We start from the raw sequence: 25,091 nt of genomic DNA, 5'->3' as shown, positions 1-25,091 counted from the left end.
TAGTAAATTGTGACCTTTTAAAAAATTACTTCCTGTTCAGAACTAAAATGATTCTATGTGTCCCAGTCCTCAACAGGTTGAAAATAAAAATATCCTTGAAATAATCACTAATTTTTGAGGTTCCAGTCTCATTCACTCTTGAAAAGTTCTAGCCTCTTTCAAGTCATTATGAAATAGAAGATATTGATATAATCTTTTCATTTGAAAAAAAATTTTTCTTTCAGATAGTTTATAATATTGACCACTTTCTTCTATCCATCTATATCCTTATCTGTCAGCATTTTCAGCCACTACAACTACCCAAAGCAACATCTATGTTGATGAAACCAGTATTATTGCAGATAAATTATGGAATTCACACTGAGTTTTTAAGACTTGATATGGAAAGTACTGAAAATTCCCCTCCAAAATGATAACACTTGATCTTCATGCCCTGTCAATTAATTAACATGAGCTAATTGAAACTCTTGCAACCTTTGATATGTGGCTATAGTTACCTGTTGACTAGTATCAACAGAGTTGATGCAGATATCAAAGTTTTGTTGTCCAGTTTTTATTGAATTTATTACTGGCACAATTGCTTATGCTTTGAATTCATGATGCCTTGGAAATTCTAGGAAATTTCCTTCCACTACTTTGTGTGTGTATGTGGGTGTGTGTGTGTATGTAATTGCAACCCACATGCTATTTTACCATGTTATGAATCACTGGGAATGTGCAGAAAATGAATAAATGAGAATAGGCATGTAGCAATGATACAGACATGTTTATGAGCGAGTACTAAGTCACCTCATTCACGTCTGACTCTTTGCAGTCCTATGGACTCTAGCCCACCAAGCTCCTCTGTTCATGGGTTTCTCCAGGCAAGAATACTGAAGTGGGTTACCATGCCCTCCTGCAGGGGATCTTTCCAACCCAAGGATTGAATCTGCATCTCTTATGTCTCCTTCATTGGCAGGTAGGTTCATTAACACTAGCATCAACTGAGAAGCCCAAACATATTTATAACTTTCCATAAAACCTGGTCTATGTTCCCTGAGCCAAATTGAAATCTTTACTTTATGTCTCCACAGTTCTTTATACAAGCACATCATTATTGTCAAACACCCACTTCACTCAGGTGTGTATTGATTGTGTCTCAGAATGAATAAAACTTTTGTTTGGATGACAGACATTAATTGTTAATAGAGCACAGTTAATAAAACTATCCTACATGTATTCCAAGCTCATTTTTTACCCAGAAATAGATTATTAAGAAATTAATGATATGGTTACTGCACAAATTCTAAAAACAAACCATGTTTTTTGTCAGTTTGTGAGACACGAAGTAGTAAATTTTTAATATCAGTGTAGAATTCACTTGTATTTTGGAAGAAAACAAATGTGTAAGATGTAGAATTAACAATTTAACATTGTCTATGATAAGAATTAAAAATGAAAGCAGTAAATGATATAGAACCTGAGAAGGGGAAAGTTGCTGAAGAGCATATGTAAGTAATAATAGAGAGCATAATATGTTGCATTCATATATAAAATGCAGTTATATAGAGCCTATAAACTATTGCTATTTTATTCTGAAAAGTCCAATACATTGTCAAAAATGATCCCAATTACTATAAATCAGAAACATTCATACCTGAATGGAAGATAGAATGTATCTGTACTTTCAAAGAAATATGTGTATATATTCTAGTTAGAAGTCATATCAGAATGAGTTAAAATTCACATATTGTTTTGGGGTTTAACAATTTTTTCATACACATTCAAATATACTTTAATAGGAAGTGTTTCCAAGTCATTCCAACTCTCTAAGTTTTCCATTTGCAAATAAATTTGAGTCTTTTGAGCCTTGACTTAAATTGTAAATAAAATAGCTTTGTGAAACATAGAATTAAGGGCTTTTAAGAAGTGTAGAATATTTACAGATAGAAAACATCTCATACAAAACATTGTGATAAGTATAAAGAATTCAGTACAATATGGATTAATTTTTCTTTAAAATAAAAATTGTGAAACTTTGAGAAAAATTACTTAGAAGAATACAAGTAGATCACAAAACATTAAAAAGTATTAAAATATTAAAAAGTATATAAAATATTGTCTTATCTGTTGCTTTTAATTACTTAAATGGGTCATTTAAACATGTACTTTGTTTTAATATCTACTAGCCATAAAGTACAATTTCTTGTTATAGTATAGATAATATATTTTTTAAATTATTGCAATTGATTATGCAAAGTTTATTGTCTGAAATTTGCATAAACATTTGCCTTAAGCCTTTTTTATATTCCAAATACCTAAATACAAATATTCAGTGAAAATAAAATAGATTAAACACAGAAAGCACTGTGCTAAGATGGTTTACTTTTGGTTAATAAGGCATAGTGGCAGACTTTTCTGCTTTCCTCTGTCAACTTTTCTTATATTCTCCCATCACCTCCAAAATACACCTCGCCAATCTATGTTGAATATACTCATATATCTTTAATATTTTGATTTAATATTTAATATAAAATTAATAATATAATTTCAGTTCAGTTCAATTGCTCAGTCGTGTCCGACTCTGTGCGACCCCATGAATCGCAGCATGCCAGGCCTCCCTGTCCATCCTGGAGTTCACTCAGACTCACGTCCACTGAGTCAGTGATGCCATCCAGCCATCTCATCCTCAGTCATCCCCTTCTCCTCCTGCTCCCAATCCCTCCCAGCATCAGAGTCTTTTCCAATGAGTCAACTCTTTGCATGAGGTGGCCAAAGTACTGGAGTTTCAGCTTTAGCATCAGCCCTTCCAAATAAATCCCAGGGCTGATCTCCTTCACAATGGACTGGTTGGATCTCCTTGCAGTCCAAGGGACTCTCAAGAGTCTTTTTCAACATCACAGTTCAAAAGCATCAATTCTTTGGGGCTCAGCCTTCTTCAGAGTCCAACTCTCGCATCCATACATGACCAGTGGAAAAACCATGGCCTTGACTAGACGGACCTTAGTCAGCAAAGTAATGTCTCTGCTTTTGAATATGCTATCTAGGTTGGTCATAACTTTTCTTCCAAGGAGTAACCGTCTTTTAATTTCATGGCTGCAGTCACCATCTGCAGTGATTTAATTAATAATGTAATTTGATAATCATATATATTTAATATCTTTGTGTGGTTCACAATAAATGGTGGAAAATTCTGAAAGAGATGGGAATACCAGACCACCTGACAAGCTTTTTGAGAAATCTATATGCAGGTCAGGAAGCAACAGTTAGAACTGGACATGGAACAACAGACTGATTCCAAATCATGAAAGGAGTGTATCAAGGCTGTATATTGTCATGCTGCTTATTCAATTTATATGCAGAGTACATCATCAGAAACACTGGGTTGGATGAAGCACAAGCTGGAATCAAGATTGCTGGGAGAAATATCAATAACCTCAGATATGCAGATGATAGTACCCTTATAGCAGAAAGTGTAGAAGAACTAAAGAGCCTCTTGATGAAAGTGAAAAGAGGAGAGTGAAAATGTTGGCTTAAAGCTCAATATTCAGAAAAGTAAGATCATAATATCCGGTCCCATCACTTCATGGCAAATCGATGGGAAAACAGTGGAAACAGTGGCCAACTTTATTTTTCTGGGTTCCAAAATCACTGCAGATGGTGATTGCAGCCATGAAATTAAAAGAGATTTACTTCTTGGGAAGAAAGTTATGACTGACCTAGACAGCATATTAAAAAGCAGAGACATTACTTTGCCAACAAAGGTCCGTCTAGTCAAGACTATGTTTTTTCTAGTAGTCATGTATGGATGTGACAGTTGGACTATAAACAAAACCAATATAATATTGTAAAGTAATTAACCTCCAATTAAAATAAATAAATTTATATGTAAAATAAATAAATAAATTCAGATGACCTGAGTGTAAAAAAAAAAAAGAAAAGAAAAAAGAAAGCGAGTGCCAAAGAATTGATGCTTTTGAACTGTGGTGTTGGAGAAGACTCTTAAGAGTCCCTAGGACTGCAAGAAGATTCAACCAGTCCATCCTAAAGGAGATCAATCCTGGTGTTCTTTGGAAGAACTGATGTTGAAGCTGAAAGTCCAATACTTTGGCCACCTGATGCGAAGAGCTGACTCATTTGAAAGGACCCTGATGCTGGGAAAGATTGAGGGTAGGAGAAGGGGACGACAGAGGAGGGATGGTTGGATGGCATCACTGACTCAATGGACATGGGTTTGTGTGGACTCTGGTAGTTGGTGATGGACAGGGGGGCCTGGCGTGCTATGGTTCATGGGGTAGCAAAGAGTCGGACACGACTGAGAGACTGAACAGAATATACGTATATATATATATGTGTGTATATCTATCTATATATATATATATACAGACACACTTCCATTTGTTTTGTTTTTCTAGAGAAGTTTGAGTAATAAAATTTATCTGAGCTTTCTACTGGTAAGACATACATTGAAGGAATAGTCAATGGGCATATTTTTCAGTTTTCACAACTGGTCAAGGAGAGTTTTGGAAAAGAAATGAATAGCCTATAGGATAGAGTCAAAAGTCATTTTGTCCAATGAAGTGGAGAATTAATCCCAGGGAGCAGAGACAGGGTCTAATAGGCAGTCACATCCTGCTTCTGTTGTAGGGTACATGCAACAATTGCCTGGTGGCATTGAAAAATTGCTGTTGAGCAATATTGCTATGTACTTACAATTCTCCCATGTTTCAAGCTAGACAATTTATTATTGTTGTTCACCACTGGTTGATGTTGAAGAGGACATCTTGTCCTTTTAGGGTGCAGACCCTCAAATCAAGAGAAGTCATACCCTGAGCTGCTGTACATCACACTAGACTGTGACACAGATGAACAAGATCACTGGAGTTTCTGAAATAAGGCTAAGACTATTTGACAGTGTGGGAGGGGCATGGATAATTTCTGCTGAGTTCTGACTATGGTATTGTAATATCCCTAATTCCAGCCCTCCCTACAATCACACCATTTGCCTTATAAATTGCGGTGCTCTCCACTTTGACTCTGGCCTGATATTGCAACTTATTTTGGGCAATGGACAATGGGTCAAATGTGTTCTAAGCACAAACTTTCAAAAAGTGCTTGCATGTCTGTGCTTGTGCAATTACTCTCTGCCATTTTTATGATATTGTTCATGGGGTTCTCAAGACAAGAATGCTGAAATGGTTTACCATTCCCTTCTCCAGTGGACTATGTTTTATCTGAAGTTTTCACCATGACCCATCCATCCTGGGTGGACCTACAAGGCATGACTCATAGTTTAACTTGGTTAGGTTTGCTCCTTGGAAGAAAAGCAATGACAAAACTAGACAGCATATTAAAAAACAGAAACATTACCTTGGCAACAAAGGTCTATATAGTCAAAGCTATGGTTTTTCCAGTAGTCATGTGTGGATATATGAGCTGGACAATAAAAAAGGCTTTGAATCAAAGAGTTGATGCCTTCGAAGTGTGGTGCTGGAGAAGACTCTTCAGAGTCCCTTGGACAGCAAGAAGATCAAACTAGTCAATCCTAAAGGAAATCAACCCTGAATATTCATTGGAAGGACTGATGCTGAAGCTAAAGCTCCAAAACATTGGCCACCTGATGCAAAGAGCTGACTCATTGGAAAAGACCCTGATGCTGGGAAACAATGAAGGCTATAGAAGGGGATAACAGAGGATGAGATGGTTGGGTTGCATCACTGACTCAGTGGACATGAGTTTGAGCAAACTCTGGGAGATGGTGATGGACAGGGAGGCCTGGAGTTCTACAGTCCCTGGGATTGCAAAGAGTTGGACATGACTGAACTACTGTAAACAACAAAGTTGTTATGATATGGGTTTTCTCAGGATATTCTCATGACCCCAGGAAGGATGAAGATAATAAAATTGAGTTTTTCCAATGCTCTGAGTCACCACCATCTTAGATTAATTTTCAGCCAGCCAGTGTCTATTCTTAATCAAATACATCCAAGTTTAGCAGATCCATATAACTTATCTCTCTAGATGTGCTCCCCATAAAAAAACTGAAGTTTGACACTGTTTGTTGAGCCCTCATCATATATTTTTGTACAGAACCACCTCACTATTGTATCAAATTATACTGAATTATTGGAAAAATAGTAATTTTGCCATTATTCTAACTGCATATAAGTAATTCATTTGTGAACTGTTGTTCTATTTCAGTTTAATCACCTTCACCTTATATTGACTTCAGAAAATATCCAATATTTTAAATGACTGCTAGTTTTTAGATAGCATTTAAGAATAGAAAGTATTGAATTTAAAATAGAAAAAGTGTTACCCAAGCATGAAACAATTTAACAAAATATTTATATAGCCATAGATATTTTTGTTTCTTAGAAAAGGTCATTTGACTACAAATATGGCTTTTTGAAAAGTGTGACTGTGGTGAAGCAAATCAATTTCAAACTATATATCACATACTAATAAAAGTCCATGCTTATCCTCATTCTTATTATGTATTAATTCAGTCATGCCTGTGTAATTATTATATCTGCATATGACCTTCTTATATTTCCAGGCAATTAGCTTTTTTCTGTGTATTCATGCATAAGATATGGGTCTTTAAAATTTTTTTTTAAGATTCAAACACATATTATTTTTAGTAAAATTCTATAGGCTATGTTTAGGTTATGCTTCTTTGCATTTAATTAATGAATATTGTTATGACTTTTTATTTTGCCTTTCAGAGAATGAACTCATGACATATTTATTGCATATTTTCTGTAGACCACGCCCCACTCTAATGGTATTTCTGATGCAGAATAATCTCTGCTGTCATAGTCTTTCTTTTTCTGCTTCTGTTTTAACCACCAGCTCATTAGTATTGCTTCATGGGAAGTCTTGAGGTTCCTTTCTTTCTGTACCAACTTGTACTGACACATACTATTCAACTGATGAAGACCAAGGAATAACTCTCCTGCCATCAGGAATGCCCAGTGAAAGTATAGATCAGACTGTTTATAAGATGTCTGAGACTTAAAGAGAGCCATTTCAAGTTCTGAATGGCTTGAATGGCTCTTTAAGCCATTTCAAGAATTCCCTCTGCAAATGCTATTCCCAAAATACAATGTTTAATTTTTGAAACTCACCACACAAGTAGTACGAAGGGGCACACATGTCTCTCATAGATACCACACATTTTTATCCATGAGTTTCTCAATTATTAGAATAGGAGGCATATCTTCTAGACTCAGTTTTGGATCCTAGTTGTCAGTTTTGGAGCAACAAGAAAATGCTCTTATCATGCATGCTTATGCAAAAAGCTGAAATTTCAAGCAATTTTTATTGTAAATATAAGACAGATACTGATATTGGGTTTTTATTTGTGTTTTAATACAAACTAAGAGATCCAACTTCTGTTACAAATTGCCACAAATTTAGTGGTTTACAACCTAAATTGAATATATTATAATTGTGGAGGTCAGAAGTCTAACACAGGTCTCACTTGGCTAAAATCAGTGAGCAGGCAAGCCTGAATTGCTTTCTTGAGGCTCTATGGGAAAATCCATTTCTTTACCTTTTCTAATTTCTTGAAGACACCTCATTCCTTAGCTGGTTCCCCACCCCCTTAATCCTCAGTTGTCACAATTAACAAATGCCACTGGTTTCCTTCCATTGTCACAGCTTCTTCTGACTGTTAATCCTTCTGACTACAGCTCCCTCAGAACACGGCCTCCTCTAATGATTCTCTGCTTTGAAAAACTCATGTGGTGGACTTCCCTGGTGGTGCAGTGGATGGGAATCTGACTGCCAATGAAGGGGACATGGGTTTAAGCCCTGGCCTGGGAGGATTCCACCGGCCTCAGAGCAACTAATTTCTTGCACCAAATCTACAAAGCCCATTCTCTAGAGTCTGTAAACTGCAAATACCGAAACACATGCACCTAGAGTCTGTACTCCACAACAAGAGAAGACACTGCAATGAGAAGCCCATGCACCACAACTGGAAGATTGACCCTGCTCTCTGCAACCAGAGAAAAGCCCTCACAAGGCAACAAAGACCCAGCACAGACATAAATTCATTCACTAATTAAAAGATAAAACTCATGTGGTTAGGCTGGGTCTACCTGTGTTAATTCAGGATAATTTCCCCATCTCAATATGACTCTTAACTTGAATCTCAACCTGAACGACATCTACCTAAGTCTCTTTAACATGTAATGTAACACATTCACCATTTTAGGGAATCAAGACATTGGCCTTTTGGAGCGTCATTATTCTGCCTACCACAGACTATTAAAGAAAGTACTGGTTTTTCCACACAAATCATAGAAATACACTACAGAACTTTAAAAGTAAACCTGGGGAAGGGAAGGACCTCTCTCAGATCTACTCCCATGGAATTTTCAGTGAATTTTCCTTTAAAACATTCATTTAAAATATTTCTGAGCTTCTGTTAACTGACAAGAGTGAGTGCAGAAATATGACAATGTATAAAGACAGTGTTTTTAAGAAAAAGCATGTAAAAATTTATCACATCAACTCACTCAAAATATTTGTCCACTCTATATTGCTACAGAAGAATCATTTGATGTGGCCATAAAACACCCATATGCATATCCCTGTGCTTAACATATATGAATGGGTCTTAAAACATGAAATCAATGCCACTTGCAGAAATTCAGATTTATCACATGTATAGAGATGCGCACATGTAGCAGGAGTTTTCCTTGCAGTCTGAGCGAAACTTGGACCTGCCCCTGGTTATAGATGAAATGTGTAACCAGCTTATACTTCAAGACACCCACTTCAGTGAGGTTATATGCAGATGGACTTCAATTTTTCAGTGAAATATAGAGGAAGCATTGGATTCAAAGAAACATAGCAAGAACTCATGAGGATTATGAGGAAATGTAATAAAATCTGTTCCAATTCTGTGCTGTGTAGATCAATATTTGAACCCCGACAGAAAGAAGCCATTATGGGCAGAAGATAAAGGGTGTAAGAGACATCAGAGTAGGTCATACTGTCTTTAGGAAATTGGCTGCATTTAAATTTTAACTTCAAAACCACAAGATACATTTTACAACCCAGAGTTTGTGCCTCATTATTCTCACCTATAAATGGGATAATAACTCATCTGTAGGAAAGGAAGCTGCTAGCTCAAGTGTAGCCTCAACAGAAAAATCAGTTCTTCCTTCACTCTGAAGACAGAAGATAAATTGAAAAGGAAATTGTATACAAACAGCCAATTAAGAATCATTTTTGGGACAAAAATATGATTAAGTGTATTTCTTTCCCACATAAATTTGGGTTGTCTCAGTTCAGTTCAGTTCAGTTCAGTTCAGTCGCTCAGTCATGTCCGACTGTGTGACCCCATGAATTGCATCACGCAAGGCCTCCCTGTCCATCACCAACTCCCAGAGTTCACTCACACTCACATCCATCGAGTCAGTGATGCCATCCAGCCATCTCATCCTCTGTCATCCCCTTTTCCTCCTGCCCAATCCCTCCCAGCATCAGAGTCTTTTCCAATGAGTCAACTCTTCGCATGAGGTGGCCAAAGTACTGGAGTTTCAGCTTTAGCATCATTCCTTCCAAAGAACACCCAGGACTGATCTCCTTTAGAATAGGTAGCTGTAATTTGTTTGAATAAGAATTAGAAAGAAGTCAAAGCAAGGAAATGAATTGCATTTCACAAATTTTTCCAATACAGAATTCCAGTATGGTTACTGGCACAAGGTACAGTACTGACTAGAAACAAGTAAGTCAGAAGCATATTATTCTTTTGGGGAAATTATAATACCAACAATGGGCTTCCCTCATAGCTCAGTTGGTAAAAAATTTGCCTGTAATGCAGGAGATCCGCATTGGATTCCTGGGTTGGGAAGATCCCCTGGAGAAGGGATAAACTACCCACTCCTGTATTCTGGGTCTTCTCCTGTGGCTCAGCTGGTAAAGAATCCGCCTGCAATGCAGGAGACCTGGGGGGCCCTTGTTGATTATTTATTTTCTATATAGTAGTTTGTATCTGTTCCCTGGGTTGGGAAGATCTGCTGGAGAAGGGAAATGCTACCTACTCCTGTATTCTGGCCTGGAAAATTCGATGGACTGTATAGTCCATGGGGTCACAGAGAGTCAGACATGACTAAGCAACTTTCACATAATACCAACAAAACTAAACACTAAAACTATAATATATTTAGGCTAAACAGGTTTTAAAGGTATTCTTAAGATCTCAAAAGTTCATGCATAGGACGCTGTTTATGGAAGTCTTACATTCCATAAGATATAGCCTTCTGCTTCCATACTGACTTTGCTACTGCTCAGTCACTTCAGTCGTGTCTGACTCTGTGCGACCTCAGAGATGGCAGCCCACCAGGCTCCGTCGTCCCTGGGATTCTCCAGGCAAGAACACTGGAGTGGGTTGCCATTTCCTTCTCCAATGCATGAAAGTGAAAAGTGAAAGTGAAGTCGCTCAGTCATGTCCGACTCTTAGCGACCCCATGGGCTGCAGCCTACCAGGCTCCTCCTTCCATGGGGTTTTCCAGGCAAGAGTACTGGAGTGGGGTGTCATTGCCTTCTCCACCATGCTCATTTTATGTGCCCTCAAAAAGGCAAAGGTTGTCCCAGAAATTTAAGCAAGGGACTCCAAGACAATAGACCAGAGATTTTAAATCCAAAGAACAGAATTAGGTTGTAATTAAGGATCTCCCTCAACTTTGCACTTCACCATTTCTCTGGCATGTAGTCTCTGTACTTTGTTTTCAAAATAGGGATTAATTACAATGATATTACCTCTGCCCCCACCATTTTATAGTGTATGACTTGGGAGTAAACTGTCTTCTTGGTTCACATGTTCCAGCGTCCAAGCTTCATCTAACTGGGTGAAGGAATTTGATGGAAAAACGTTGGATCTCCACTAGGAAAAGAATGAGAATGATTTATATGCTAAAAGGATGATGAAATTGATATTTGATGAACAGATATTTGATATTAGTCTCTAATAGAGAAATAGATTGGACATGACTGAGTGACTGAACTGAACTGAATAGGGTTGCTGAGTAAATTACATGAGCTGAATTCAGTTCAGTTCAGTCGCTCAATCATGAACGACTCTTTGTGACCCCATGAACTACAGCACACCAGGCCTCCCTGTCCATCACCACTCCTGGAATCCAGCCAAACCCATTTCCACTGAGTTGGTGATGTCATCCAACCATCTTATCCTCTGTCATCCCCTTCTCTTCCTGCCCTCAATCTTTCCCAGCATCAGAGTCTTTTCAAATAAGTCAGCTGTTCGCATCAGGTGGCCGGCCAAAGTATTGAAGTTTCACCTTCAACAACAGTCCTATCAATGAATACCCAGGACTGATCTCCTTTAGGATGAACTGGTTGGTCTTCTTACAGTACAAAGGACTCTCAAGAGTCTTTTCCAACACCACAGTGCAAAAACATCAATTCTTCAGTGCTCAGCCTTCTTCACAGTCCAACTCTCACATCCATACATGACCATTAGAAAACCCATAGCCTTGACTACAGTCCTTTGTTGACAAAGTAATGTCTTTGCTTTTCAAAATGCTGTCTAGGTTGGTCATAACTTTCCTTTCAAGGAGTAACCATCTTTTAATTCCTTGGCTGCAGTCACCATCAGCAGTGATTTTGGAGCCCAAAAAAATAAAGTCTGACACTGTTTCCACTATTAACCCATATATTTGCCATGAAGTGACGGGACCAGATCCCATGGTCTTCGTTTTCTGAATGTTGAGATTTAAGCCAACGTTTTCACTCTCCTCTTTCACTTTCATCAAGAGGATGTTTAGTTATTCTTCACTTTCTGCCATAAGGGTGGTGTCATCTGCATAATCTGAGGTTATCGATATTTCTCCCAGCAATCTTGATCCCAGCTTGTGCTTCCTCCAGACCAGCGTTTCTCATGATATACTCTGCATAGAAGTTAAATAAGCAGGGTGACAATATACAGCCTTGACGTAATCCTTTTCCTATTTGGAACCAGTCTGTTGTTCCATGTCCGGTTCTAACTGTTGCTTCCTGACCTGCATACAGGTTTCTCAAGAAGCAGGTCAGGTGGTCTGGTATTCCCATCTCTTTCAGAATTTTCCATAGTTTATTGTGAACCACAGAGTCAAAGGCTTTGGCATAGTCAATAAAGCAGAAATAGATGTTTTTCTGAAACTCTCTCTTGCTTTTTCCATGAAACAGCAGATGTTCTCAATTTGATCTCTGGTTCTTTTGCTTTTTCTAAACTCAGCTTGAACATCTGGAAGTTCATCATCCACATACTGCTGGAGCCTGGCTTGGAGAATTTTGAGCATTACTTTATTAGCATGTGAGATGAGTGCAATTGTGCAGTAGTTTGAGCATTCTTTGCATTGCCTTTCTTTGAAAATCGAGTGAAAGCTAACCTTTTCCAGACCTGTGACCACTGCTGAGTTTTCCAAATTTGCTGGCATACTGAGTGCAGTACTTTCCCAGCATCATCTTTTAGGATTTTTAATAGCTCCACTGGAATTCCATCACCTCCACTAGCTTTGTTTGTAGTGATGCTTCCTAAGGCCCACTTGACTTCACATTCCAGGATGTCTGGCTCTAGGTGAGTGATCACACTTTCATGATTACCTGGGTTGTGAAGCTCTTTTGTGTACATTTCTACTATGTATTCTTCCCACCTATTCTTAACATCTCTTGCTTTTGTTAGGTCCCTACCATTTCTGTTCTTTATTGAGCCCATCTTTGCATGAAATGTTCCCTTGGTATCTCTAATTTTCTTGAAGAGATATCTAGTCTTTCCCATTCTATTGTTTTCCTCTATTTCTTTGCACTGATCACCGAGGAAGGCTTTCTTATCTCTCCTTGCTGGTCTTTGGAACTCTGCATTCAAATGGGCATATCTTTCCTTTTACCCTTTGCTTTGAGCTGAATTACCTGAGCTAATTTATATAAATCTTCAATAAAACTTAGCTTTCACTTTTACTAAAATGTGTATGATATTTTATACCTAAGTTAATATATGCAGTGCTGCTTTGGTTTGTCAATGAAATATGAATATTTTATTACATCATATGTAATCTACAGTTAATAAGTAAGGAAAAATAATATGTCTAGCTAGCAAAAAAGTTCTTCCCTGTTGGCTCATATGGTAAAGAATCTGCCTGCAATGCATAAGATATGGGTTTGATCCCTGTGTTGAGAAGATCTTATGGAGAAGGCATGGAAACCCTCTGAAGTAGTCTCACCTGGAGAATCCCATGGACAGAGAAGCCTTGCATTCTACAGTCCATAGGGTTGCAAAGAGTTGGACATGACTGAGCTGCTAACACATCTGGTGAAAAAAATGGATTCATGAATTGGGCAAGAATTCATTAGATATTAAATTGTGAGGTGGTCAATTTTGGAATCAGTTCATTTACATTACTTCTGGTTTCTGATCATCTGTACAACACAAGAATAAAATTGAAGCTATCAATTCACAAACTAGAAATTCTTTCAATATTCTTAGTATGAATATTTTCCAAGTATATGAAAATAAGGTTGTATCTTGCAGGAGAAATTTTGTAGTATCATTTGGCTAAAAGGTTCATTTGAATTTTTCCCTAACATGTTAGAACAAATATTTTGACCAAACCAAATACACTAAAATGAGTATTTTAATTAAGAATATGTGTTCACCAGACTTTTGGATTCTATCGGAGAAGGTGACAGTGGGATGATTTTAGAGTATAACATTGAAATGTATATATTACCATATGTGAAACAGATGACCAGTCCAAGTTTGATGATGAAACAGGGCACTCAAACCCGGTACACTGGGACAACCTAGAGGAATGGAATGGGGAGAGCGGTGGGAGGAGGGGTTCGGGATTGGGTACACATGTACACCTGTGGCTGATTCATGTCAACATATGTACGGCAAAAACCATCACAATATTGTAAAGTAATTAACTTCCAATTAAAATTTAAAAAATAATTTAAAAAAGAATATGTGTTCACAAACCGTGTAAATAGACAAACATGTTTGCAGAAAAATATCTTCAAATATTAAGCAATTTTATACATGCAATACATGATGGTCCTTTAAAACACTTTAGAGGATATGTTATCAGTAACATGCTAGCATATTTAATCAAAATCAATATAGCTTAGTTATGTTAATATTATGTTCCAACAAACACCCTAGAGTGAGTTTTATTGCTTAAACTGTGAAAAGGTCACACATTTATAGCATATTATCATGCTTCAAAAATAATTACATTTTCCTTGTCACTTGGGAAAATAGAGAAAAAGATAAGATCTATAATACATGCAATTAAATTTGACCTTCTTAGTGGAATATTAGTGATCTGGGATTTACTTTCAGTATTTATTAAAAAGGTATCCCTCATATGCATACTTGTGAAAATTATTCAGTGTGGGAGAAAGGTTGTGACCCATTTCTTGAGTTCTAAACATCACAACAGTTATCACATGATTTTCACATAGGCCCATGTGAATTTCCAAGGGCCAACTCATACATAATATATAAAAATGGGAATTAATTATTCTTTAGTTTCTTCTTTATGTTATTGATCACATTTATCTTCCCATTTACAACTGTTTACAGCATATCTCTTTCTTGTAAAAGGTCTTTTTTTTTTTTTTTTGGATGATGTATATGGGTTGGAGAGAAACCCACAGTTTGAATGAACTATACAGCTATATTAAAGTGATTGCACTTGACCTGGTCAAAATCTTATTTCCATTTATCAAATGTATCTTAAGAAATATAAAATAATTTAACTAAAAATACTTAGTTACTCCTATCTCCAGCTACAACCCCAGAGAAAATCAGTCTACTAGAAATGATCCTTGAGAAAAATGCAATAGTAAGAATTGATCTGCAGAATTAGAAGGCCTCTCAAATGTACAAAGATTCATTCAGTCCTACTTCCAATTTTGTTACTACCACTAACTCCAATAGTGTGTCACTTAAAAACAAACCAAAGAAGAAAATAAAGAGGACCTTTATTCTGTACTTCTATTTCCACGGTGCATTGAAACCAATGTATCAATAATGTTAGCTGTGCTAGTTGTTTGTTGTTTAATCGCTGTCATTTTTGAGGCTTTGCGACCCCATGGACTGTAGCTCACCAGTCTCCTCTGTCCATGGATTTCCCAGGCAAGAATACTGGAGTGTGTTGCCTTTTCCATATCTAGGGGATCTTCTTGACTCAGAGATCATACTAGAAAGTGAAGCTAAAACAATTGACGAAAATAACTACCTTAACTATATGAAAACGGAGGCATTGCTATATGAATTTTCTCACTGAAATCGACAATTTGATATTGGCACTTTTAACCTGGGAAGCCAAAGGATTACCGAATACAATGAATTGAGAGTATAGTATCTACTTTAAGCTTTCAGAATTGCACTTTAACACTACTGTGCAAAATTTTATAACTACTTCAATGAAGAATTTGATATGTCAAAAATCAGCTGAAGAAACAATGACATGTTTCAGAAGAAACTAAACTCAAAGGCTACATAAAAATTAAATTTTATTTCATTCTGAGTATGGTGTAAGGAGCTGCAAGCTGTCAGACTGTGGAGGGTGTACTTGCTGCTGCTGCTGCTAAGTCGCTTCAGTCGTGTGGACTCTGTACAACCCGATAGACGGTAGCCCACCAGGCTCCCTCATCCATGGGATTCTCCAGGCAAGAATAGGTTGCCATTTCCTTCTCCAATGCATGAAAGTGAAAAGTGAAAGTGAAGTCGCTCAGTCGTGTCCTACTCGTAGCGACCCTATGGACTGCAGTCCACCAGGCTCCTCCGTCCATGGGATTTTCCAGGCAAAAGTACTGGAGTGGGGTGCCATTGTACTTTAGATAACATAATTTTAAAGGAGGGCATATTCAGAGAGCTTTCATCAGCTGGTATTAAAATTACTTGATAGAAAATGATCTGTAGGAGTGTAAGTGAATAGAGTTGTATCTGATTTCTTTCAGAAGACTAGAACTTTGTGGTTTCATTTGGCATTACACCTCCATACCACATGATACTCTGAACATCTCCATATCTTCTCTATTCCTGAGAAAGCAACGATGGAAATGGTAGGAACTACTTGCTGTAGAGTTATATCAATTTCCTTATTCAGTTAGAGAGCTCTCAGGTTTTCACCTGATCAATGGCAAAGATACATTTCTTTGTAGCTTCTTGTGGCCAAATTCTTGCACCAGTGTACAACTTGTCATTTCTAAAGAGGAAGAAGCACCTGCAAGCCTACTTCAGCATCTCTTAGCTATTGCTGGGCAACTGAAAATGGCAGCAGCCACTGTGGACATAGGTGGAAAAAAAAAAAAAAGTTTACAGTGGAAGAGTGCTCTACTAGCTCTGACATCTTTATTTGAACCATTCATTTACAGATAAATAAACTTCTATTTTTATATGCCACAGATTTGTGTGTGTGTTCTTCCACTGACTTCCTAGAAATGGCTAATTTGGAACTTGGAAAAACTATCAAAACTTTGTGACAAGCTATATCCATGTGAAAGGGCAGACTGCCTCAGGACGTGATTTGAATGAATGGGAAATATGCAACTGGTGCTTTTTCCAACAATGCTTGCTTTCCACAACCCCCTTATAAAAGCATCATGGCTTCTAGCCATGTCAAAGTTAAAGCCTCCTTGAGAGACCAATTATAAGCACTCGAGAAAATGCACAAAAAATTATTTGAAGGCTTCAGAGTACAACCAAGACAGACTAAACGTGAATGACCATTACCTTCGAGAAAAGGATGGCACTAAGCCATGTCACATACTTCTTGCTGCTGTTTCACTCAGGGCATTCAAGGATTAACTGTGCAGTGAATAGAAACTGAATAAGAGAGTCTCATTAGGATGAGGAAGCAAAGAAACCACTCAGAGTCGCCAGAGTTCCAATTTTGAAAGGGTTCAATAAAACAACCATCAGATTAGTCTGATATTTTGCATTTCATTTGCTATTGAACATCTTAGTGTATGACAGCAAACTGTTTTCAGTCAAAATAAACTAAAATCCAGATGTATATGATATAAAAATATGCATTTAATTATGAAAAAAATAAGTTTAAATAAAACTATAAAATTCCTATTTTAATGAAACTAATAGCATAACTTCAAAATATATAATAAAGCAACTGATTAAAGTTGAAATTTTAAAATATTGAACCATATCAACATAATTCCTTCATAACATAGAAAAATCTGACAAATTCAAAATAAATATTTGAATAACAAGATTAGCAAATGTGATACAATTCACATGTTTAGAACCATAACCCCCACCAATGAAATTAAGTTTAAGAAAATATGAAAACTTTTAATATTTATTAATTCTGGGCAAATATATATTTATTTCAAAGACCAAAGGTATACTGAGACTATTAACTCCAGTGAAAGCAATCTAAAATTTAATACCAAAAGGATAATAAAACAATGTTATTAAGCAAAACATTTCTAAGTATTTTATGTACCATATTTCAATGAAGAAATCAGAAAATATTTTGAATCAATAACACTAGTAGGATGTATATATATATTACTTATAGAAATAGTTTAAATACAAGTAAAAAGTGTCATAACTTGTGACACAGAATCTGTGTTCAGTGGGACGTTTATAGCCTTAAACACATATGAGAAAATCCATAATTGAAGAATTTAACTAACACATTGCATTGGGTTGAATGTTAGATTTCAGAAAGTATGTCAGTATCCTAATTCCCAGAACCTGGAATGTTACCTTATTTAGTAAAAGGATCTTTGCAGATGTTATTAATAGATACTCCCTTAGGTATATCCTTGGGCCCTTAATCCAGGGACAGTTCCAGAGGAAGATTTGACATACTGAACAGGAGGCAACGTGACTACAGATGACAGGGTTGGAGGGATATGTCCTTAATCAGGAAATACCTACAGCCATCATCAACTGGAAAAGGCAGTCTAGAATTTCCTTAAGAGTCATTGGAGGTGATTCAGCCCTGCCAACATCTTGATTTTGGATTTCTGGCATCCAGACCTATGAAATAATAAATGAATGTGGCTTGAAACCATCCATATTTGTTATAGCAGCCGCAGGAAGCTAGTACACTACTATAAAGAGCTAGAGAAAGCAGAACAAAATAGTTCCAAGAGAAGCAGAGAAAATTATGATAAACATGAAATAAGTAAAACAATTTTTAAAACAAAAATTCTTAAATATTAATAAAAATAAAATTCATTATATTAATAAAACATATTTTCTATGCCAAGAATAAAAAGAAACATTACCATATATCTTAGAATTATAAAAAATAAGAAGTAGTAAGAAAAATTTTAGTTTACATTCTAAAATAATTTTATTAAAAACAATATAATTGACACAATAACTAGAATATCTAAATAATCCTCTACTATTAACGAACTTGAATTCATAATTTGTATTTTCTTAAAAAGAAAACTCCAGTCTCAAATGAGCTTCACGTAGGGATTCTTTCAGACATTTAAGGAGAAAACACTTGTTCTATACAAATTCATCAGTAGATTAAAAACAAATATTCTTCCCATCTCATTTTGCAAAGTCAGCAGAACATGGACTTAGGAATAAGAATAAATTGTTGACTACAAATACAAATAGATATTCATGCAAAAAACCCCACTAATATGCAAAACATCTAATATGTGTTTCATTTCATCACCTATCTTATTGCTTTAGATCTGCATTATTATTAATATTTTTCATATTTTCTTGAACAAACATCACTGTGTTTGTTCACTGTGTTAGTATTTCACTGTGATGAAATGATATTATTACTCCATATACTTCACAGAGGACTTTATAATTATCAAAATAATTGTATCACTATTTAAAAATAGTTTTTGCTTTCAGATACTTAATTCTCAATTTGATCAGAATTTTTATTCTTTGTTCATGATCACTCTCTTTTCATTTATTAGCTACACTTTCAATACCCACAATCTGCCAATTAGCTTACTATGCTGAACATATTCAGTTCAGTTCAGTTAAGTCACTCAGTTGTGTCTGACTCTTTGTGACTCCATAGACTGCAGCATGCCAGGCTTCCCTTTCCATCACCAACTTCTGGAGTTTACTCAAACTCAGTCATCACTTTCACAACATCATCTTTTAGTATTTGAAATAGCTCAACTGTAATGCCATTACCTCCACTAGCTTTGTTCATAGTGATGCTTCCTAAGGCCCACCTGACTACATTCCAGGATGTCCAGCTCTAGATGAGTGTGAGTGATCACACATTTGTGATTATCTGAGTCTTGAAGATCTTTTTTGTACAGTTCTTTGGTGTTTTCTTGCCACCTCTTCTTAATATCTTCTGCCTCTGTTAGGTTCGTACCATTTCTGTCCTTTATTAAGCCCATCTTTGCATGAAATCTTCCCTTGGCATCTCCAATTTTCTTGAAGAAATCTCTAGTCTTTCCCATTGTGTTATTTTCTTCTATTTCTTTGCATTGATTGGTGAGGAAGGTTTTCTTATCTCTCCTTGCTGTTCTTTGGAACTCTGCATTCAGATGCTTATATCTCTCCTTTTCTCCTTTGCTTTTCACTTTCCTTCCTTTCACAGCTATTTATAAGGCCTCCTCAGACAGCTATTTTGCCTTTTTGCATTTCTTTTTCTTGGAGATAGTCTTGATTCCTGTCTCCCCTACAGTGTCAGGGACCTCCGACCATAGTTCATCAGGCACTCTGTCTATCAGATCTAGGCCCTTAAATCTATTTCTCACTTCTACTGTATAATCACAAGGAATTTGATTTAGGTCATACTTAAATGGTCTAGGGGTTTTCTCCATTTTCTTCAATTTAACTGTGAATTTGTCAATAAGGAGTTCATGATCTGAGCCACAGTCAGCTCCTGGTCTTGTTTTTGCTCACTGTATGGAACTTCTCCATCTTTGGCTGCAAAGAGTATAATCAATCTGATTTCAGTATTGACCATCTGGTGATGTCCATGCGTAGAGTCTTCTCATGTTGTTGGAAGAGGCTATTTGCTATGACCAGTGCGTTCTCTTGGCAAAACTTTACTAGCATTTGCCCTGCTTCATTCTGTACTCCAAGGCCAAATTTGCCTGTTATTCCAGGTGTTTCTTGACTTCCTGGTTTTGCATTCCAGTCCCCTATAATGAAAAGGATATCTTTTTTGGGTGTTAGTTCTAAAAGGTCTTAAGGTCTTCATAGAACCGTTCAACTTCACCTTCTTCAGCGTTACTGGTCAGGACATAGACTTGGATTACCGTGATATTGAGTGGTTTGCCTTGGAAACAAACAGAGATCATTCTGCCATTTTTGAGATTGCATCCAAGTACTGCATTTTGGACTCTTGTTGACTATGATGGCTACTCCCTTGCTTCTAAAGGATTCCTACCCACAGTAGTAGATATAATGGTCATCTGAGTTAAAGTCTCCCATTCCAGTCCATCTTGGTTTGTTGATTCCTAGAATATCAACATTCACTCTTTCCATCTCCTGTTTGACCACTTCCTATTTGCCTTGATTCATGGACCTAACATTCCAGGGTCCTATACAATATTGCTCTTCATTCTTTCTGGAGTTATTTCTACATTGATTTCCAGGAGTATATTTGGCATCTACTGACCTGGAGAGTTCATCAACTAGCCAATCTGATCACATGGACCACAGCCTTGTCTAACTCAATGAAACTAAGCCATGTCGTGTGGGACCACCCAAGACAGATGGGTTATGGTGGAGAGGTCTGACAGAATGTGGTCCACTGGAGAAGGAGATGGCAAACCACTTCAGTATTCTTGCCTTGAGACCCCACAAAACAGCATGATGGTAGGAGGGGTGAATTATCATTTAGAATCAAATCCCATTCCCACTAGAGATGCTCAGAGAGCTCAAACAAACCTTGTGCACACCAGGACCCAGGGACCCCACAGAGACTGAGACAGAACTGTGTTTGAGCATCTCCTGTGGAGGTACCAGTTGGCGGTGGTCTGCTGCAGGGACAGGGGCTCTGAGTACAGCAGACATGGGTATGACATAAGCCCTTTTGGGGATGTTGCCATTAACCCCACCATAGAGTTGCCAGAACTTACACACGACTAGAAAATAGACTCTTGGAGGGCGCAACAGAACCTTATGCATCAGGACCCAGGAGAAAGGAGCAGTGACCCCACAAGAGACTGTCTCGGACTTGTCTATGGGTGTCTGGGAGTCTCTGGTGGAGGCATGGGTTGGCAGGGGCCTGCTCCAGAGTTGGAGGTAGTGAGTGTAGCAGTACAGGCATGGGATCTTTTGAGGTAGGTCACCATTATCTTTCTGTGATTATGGTTTCAGTGTGTCTGCCCTCTGATGCCCTCTCGCAACACTTACCGTCTTACTTGGGTTTTTCTTACCTTGGTTGTGGGGTATCTCTTCACGGCTACTCCAGCAAAGCGCAGCTGCTGTGCCTTACCTTGGACGAGGGGTATCTCCTCACCACTGCCCATCTTGACCTTGAACTTGGAGTGACTCCTCTCGGCCCTCCTGTGCCCTCAATTCATGGTGTTGCAAAGAGCCGGACATGACTGAGCCATTGAACAGAACTGAACTGAACCATTTTCTTCATTACCTCCACAATAGTTTGGCCCCAGGTAAACGGCAGAGAGGGAACACAGCTCCACCCATAAACAGAAAATTGGATTAAAGATTTACTGAGCATGACCCTTTCTTTGGAAGAAATGATGCTAAAGCTGAAACTTCAATACTTTGGCCACCTCATGCAAAGAGTTGACTCATTGGAAAAGACTGATTCTGGGAGGGATTGGGGGCAGGAGGAGAAGGGGATGACCGAGGATGAGATGGCTGGATGGGATCACTGACTCGATGGACGTGAGTCTGAGTGAACTCCGGGAGATGGTGATGGACAGGGAGGCCTGGCGTGCTGCAGTTCATGGGGTCGCAAAAAGTCGGACATGACTGAGCAACTGAACTGAACTGAGCATGACCCCACCCATCAGAACAAGACCCAGTTTGCCCCTCAGTCAGTCTCTCCCATCAGGAAGATTCCATAAGCCTCTAAGCCTTCAGAGGGCAGACAGACTGAAAACCACTATCACAGAAAATAAATCAATCTAATCACATGGACTATCCTTGTCTAACTCAATGAAACTATGAGACATGCTGTATGGGCCACCCAAGACGGACGGGTCATGGTGGAGAATTCTTACAAAATGTGGCCCACTGGAGAAGAGAATGGCAAACCACTTTAGTATTCTTGCCTTGAGAACCCCATGAACAGTATGAAAGGCAAAAAGATAGGAAAGATGAGCTCCCCAGGTCGGAAGGTGCCCAATATGCTACTGAACATTTTAATATCCCAGTATAGTGACTGATTCAAGTAGTAACATGTTACCTGTGGTAGTTCACTGTACATATTATGTTCTTTTTGTTTATTGTAGATCATATATGTTAGAAGCATGTATCTTAGTTATATGTAATTGGAATATGAAGTGCACTGATATAATCCAGTTAAGATGAGATCTGATACAACAGAGATTCTGGAAATAGAACTTAATGGAGCAAGTGGAATAAAATTTGACTTGTCTCCCTTTAAAATGGTATGAGTATGATGAATTTAATCATGCATTTTTTAAGATTTCTCAAGGAGAAGGAGGGCATATTATCAATATTATGTGGACAGATGATAGATTCTGGACATTACTATTGTCTTTTTAGCAATCCTGCATGCCCTAATTTATTGGGTAGCAGTTGTTTTGCTTGGATGATTCACTCCGTCAAAATCGCAAGAATATACCATGATTAATTTAAGAAAAACAATACTATCTCACATGCAATATTTATGGTTCAAGGTTATTCAAGGGACCTGATATCTTCAAATCAGAAGAAAATAAGGCTTTTATATAAAAGCTTTTTGAAAAGTTATTTTTCCTCTGCCACTGTCTGAGTACTAAAATATATACAGTTAAGAAAAGAGATTCCGCGTTTTTGTTGGTAGCCTGTCAGGTAGGCATAGAACATCTATCTGACTGACCTGAGCCACCTGAACTCCAACCCCCTACAGGTCAAACTGACATAGAGTGGCCCCAAATTCCAGGTATACAACAATAAGTTTTCACCATAAATTACATGTTAGGATAAGCAATAGATAACCCAACGTCTCAGATTTATAGAAGCATTCCCATCAGACAGGATATTCTAAAGGTTCAAGGGTTATCTACCTGGAGCAGGTCAAAAGCCAGCGTTTTCTTGGGAATGTGCAGAGTTTGAGTACCTCTGAACCCGTTAGTATACAAGTAAACTAATGCTCAGGAAATCCTAAGGTAATTCAATCATTTGAGAATAATTTTGAGCTTTTTTCGTGTTAAGTGTTAAGGATAGAACAACGAACAAAAAAGTCCCATCCCCTGATTACACAAAGCTTATGTTTTCCAAGAAAAATGGTAAATACCAAAAAAATAATAATAATAAAATAAAATAAACAAGAAAATATCATGTTAGATGGTGATTAGTGCTATGTGAAAAAATAAATCAGGAACAACAGTAAAGATGTGAAATAGGTTCAATTGTAATTAAACTTCTCAGGAATAGTCTTACTGTAATAGTGATAACCTTAACCAAAGTGTGCAGGTGATAAGGAAGCAGACTGTGTGGATGACTGGGTTAAGAGCATTCAGGTAGTGAGAACAGGCTTCCCAGGTGGCTTAAGTGGTTAAAAAAAAAAAAAAAAATCCACCTGCCAATGCAGAAGACGCAGGCAGGAGATGCAGGTTTGATCCTTGGGTCAAGAAGATCCCCTGAAGAAGGAAATGCAACCCACTCCTGTATCCTTCCTGGGAAAGTCTCATGGACAGAAGAGTCTGGCAGGCTGCAGTCCACGGAGTCAGAAAAGAGTCAGACATGACTTAACGAATGAGCACACCACACGCACACACCAAGTAGACAGAATAACGTACCAAGGCCCAGTTGGAGGTGCTTCTTATGTTGGAAGGACAGTAAGGGAGTCTTATGGCTGAAACTCAAGAAGAGTGAGAAACAGAGGGAGAGAAAGTGGAGAAATGAGAGAGAAGTGGTGGGGTCAAATGTATTAATGGTTATATAACTTTCCCTAAGTGTTATTCTCAGCAATAATTATGCATATAGAGTTTATTATAAGATTATTATTGTTCTAATTTTGAGTGCTACAAAATGGTTTGAAACGATAGATTTCTAGAAAGAGATAAAAGCAATTTTGACCCTGGGCAATTAGAACAAATGGCAGAGAAAATGCTTGGCCCCATGTAGTTTTTTTTAGAAGTTCTTTGAAATGTCAAATCCAAGTTGTCTTGTAAACAGTATTTGTTTATGTGCAGTACCAATGATTGAGGATGTCATAGGTGGTCCCTTTTGTGGGATAACAGACATATCTTGGCACCACAGAGCTACTCAAAGAGATTGTCATGGGTCACTACCTTGTTAACAATGTTTCCTCTGCTCTGTTTTTCCTTGGCCACTGCCTTTTCACATGCTTTCCTTCACACAGCTGGACCCTTTTGTAGTATGTAACATATCATGTGGAGCCCTTTTTCTCTCCTGTTGACCATGATTGAGAACAGATGTTATATGCCTTTATAATTGTCTTTGGGAAATCTCGATGCCTTTTAATGACACTTTGTACCTTTTGCAATCAGGAGGGTTAGCTGCATGCTTAGAAGCCTGTGAAGTATAGAACTTCTTTTTATTGCACACAGTTACATTCAACCCCTGGTCCTGCTGTTTCCTATTCACTGCTTGCTGGAACAATTAGCACTAATAAAGGCTTTTCACAACAGGTATTAATGCCTTGCTGAAAAAGGTAAGGCCATTTGGCTTTTCTTAGAATGGGCAGGCATTGAGCTATGGAGGATAAAAAGTTCCTTAATGACAGAGAAATTTTTATTTTCCTTAATCTTTTCCATTCAAAATAAGTTGATTCTTAGTCTTTAATCATATAATGAAAAAGGCTAAATAAAACACAGGTTATTCTTAAATTTGAGTAATCAGATTCAAAATATATCTTCCTGATTTATAATTATTTTGATTGGATTGAGTAGAATTTGAATAAAATCACAGAGAAAGCCTTCTATATAAAAACTGAGTAGTTTTC

This window comes from Capra hircus, chromosome 20, assembly GCF_001704415.2.
Source record: "Capra hircus breed San Clemente chromosome 20, ASM170441v1, whole genome shotgun sequence".
NCBI lineage: Eukaryota > Metazoa > Chordata > Mammalia > Artiodactyla > Bovidae > Capra > Capra hircus.
This window is presented reverse-complemented; position numbering follows the sequence as displayed.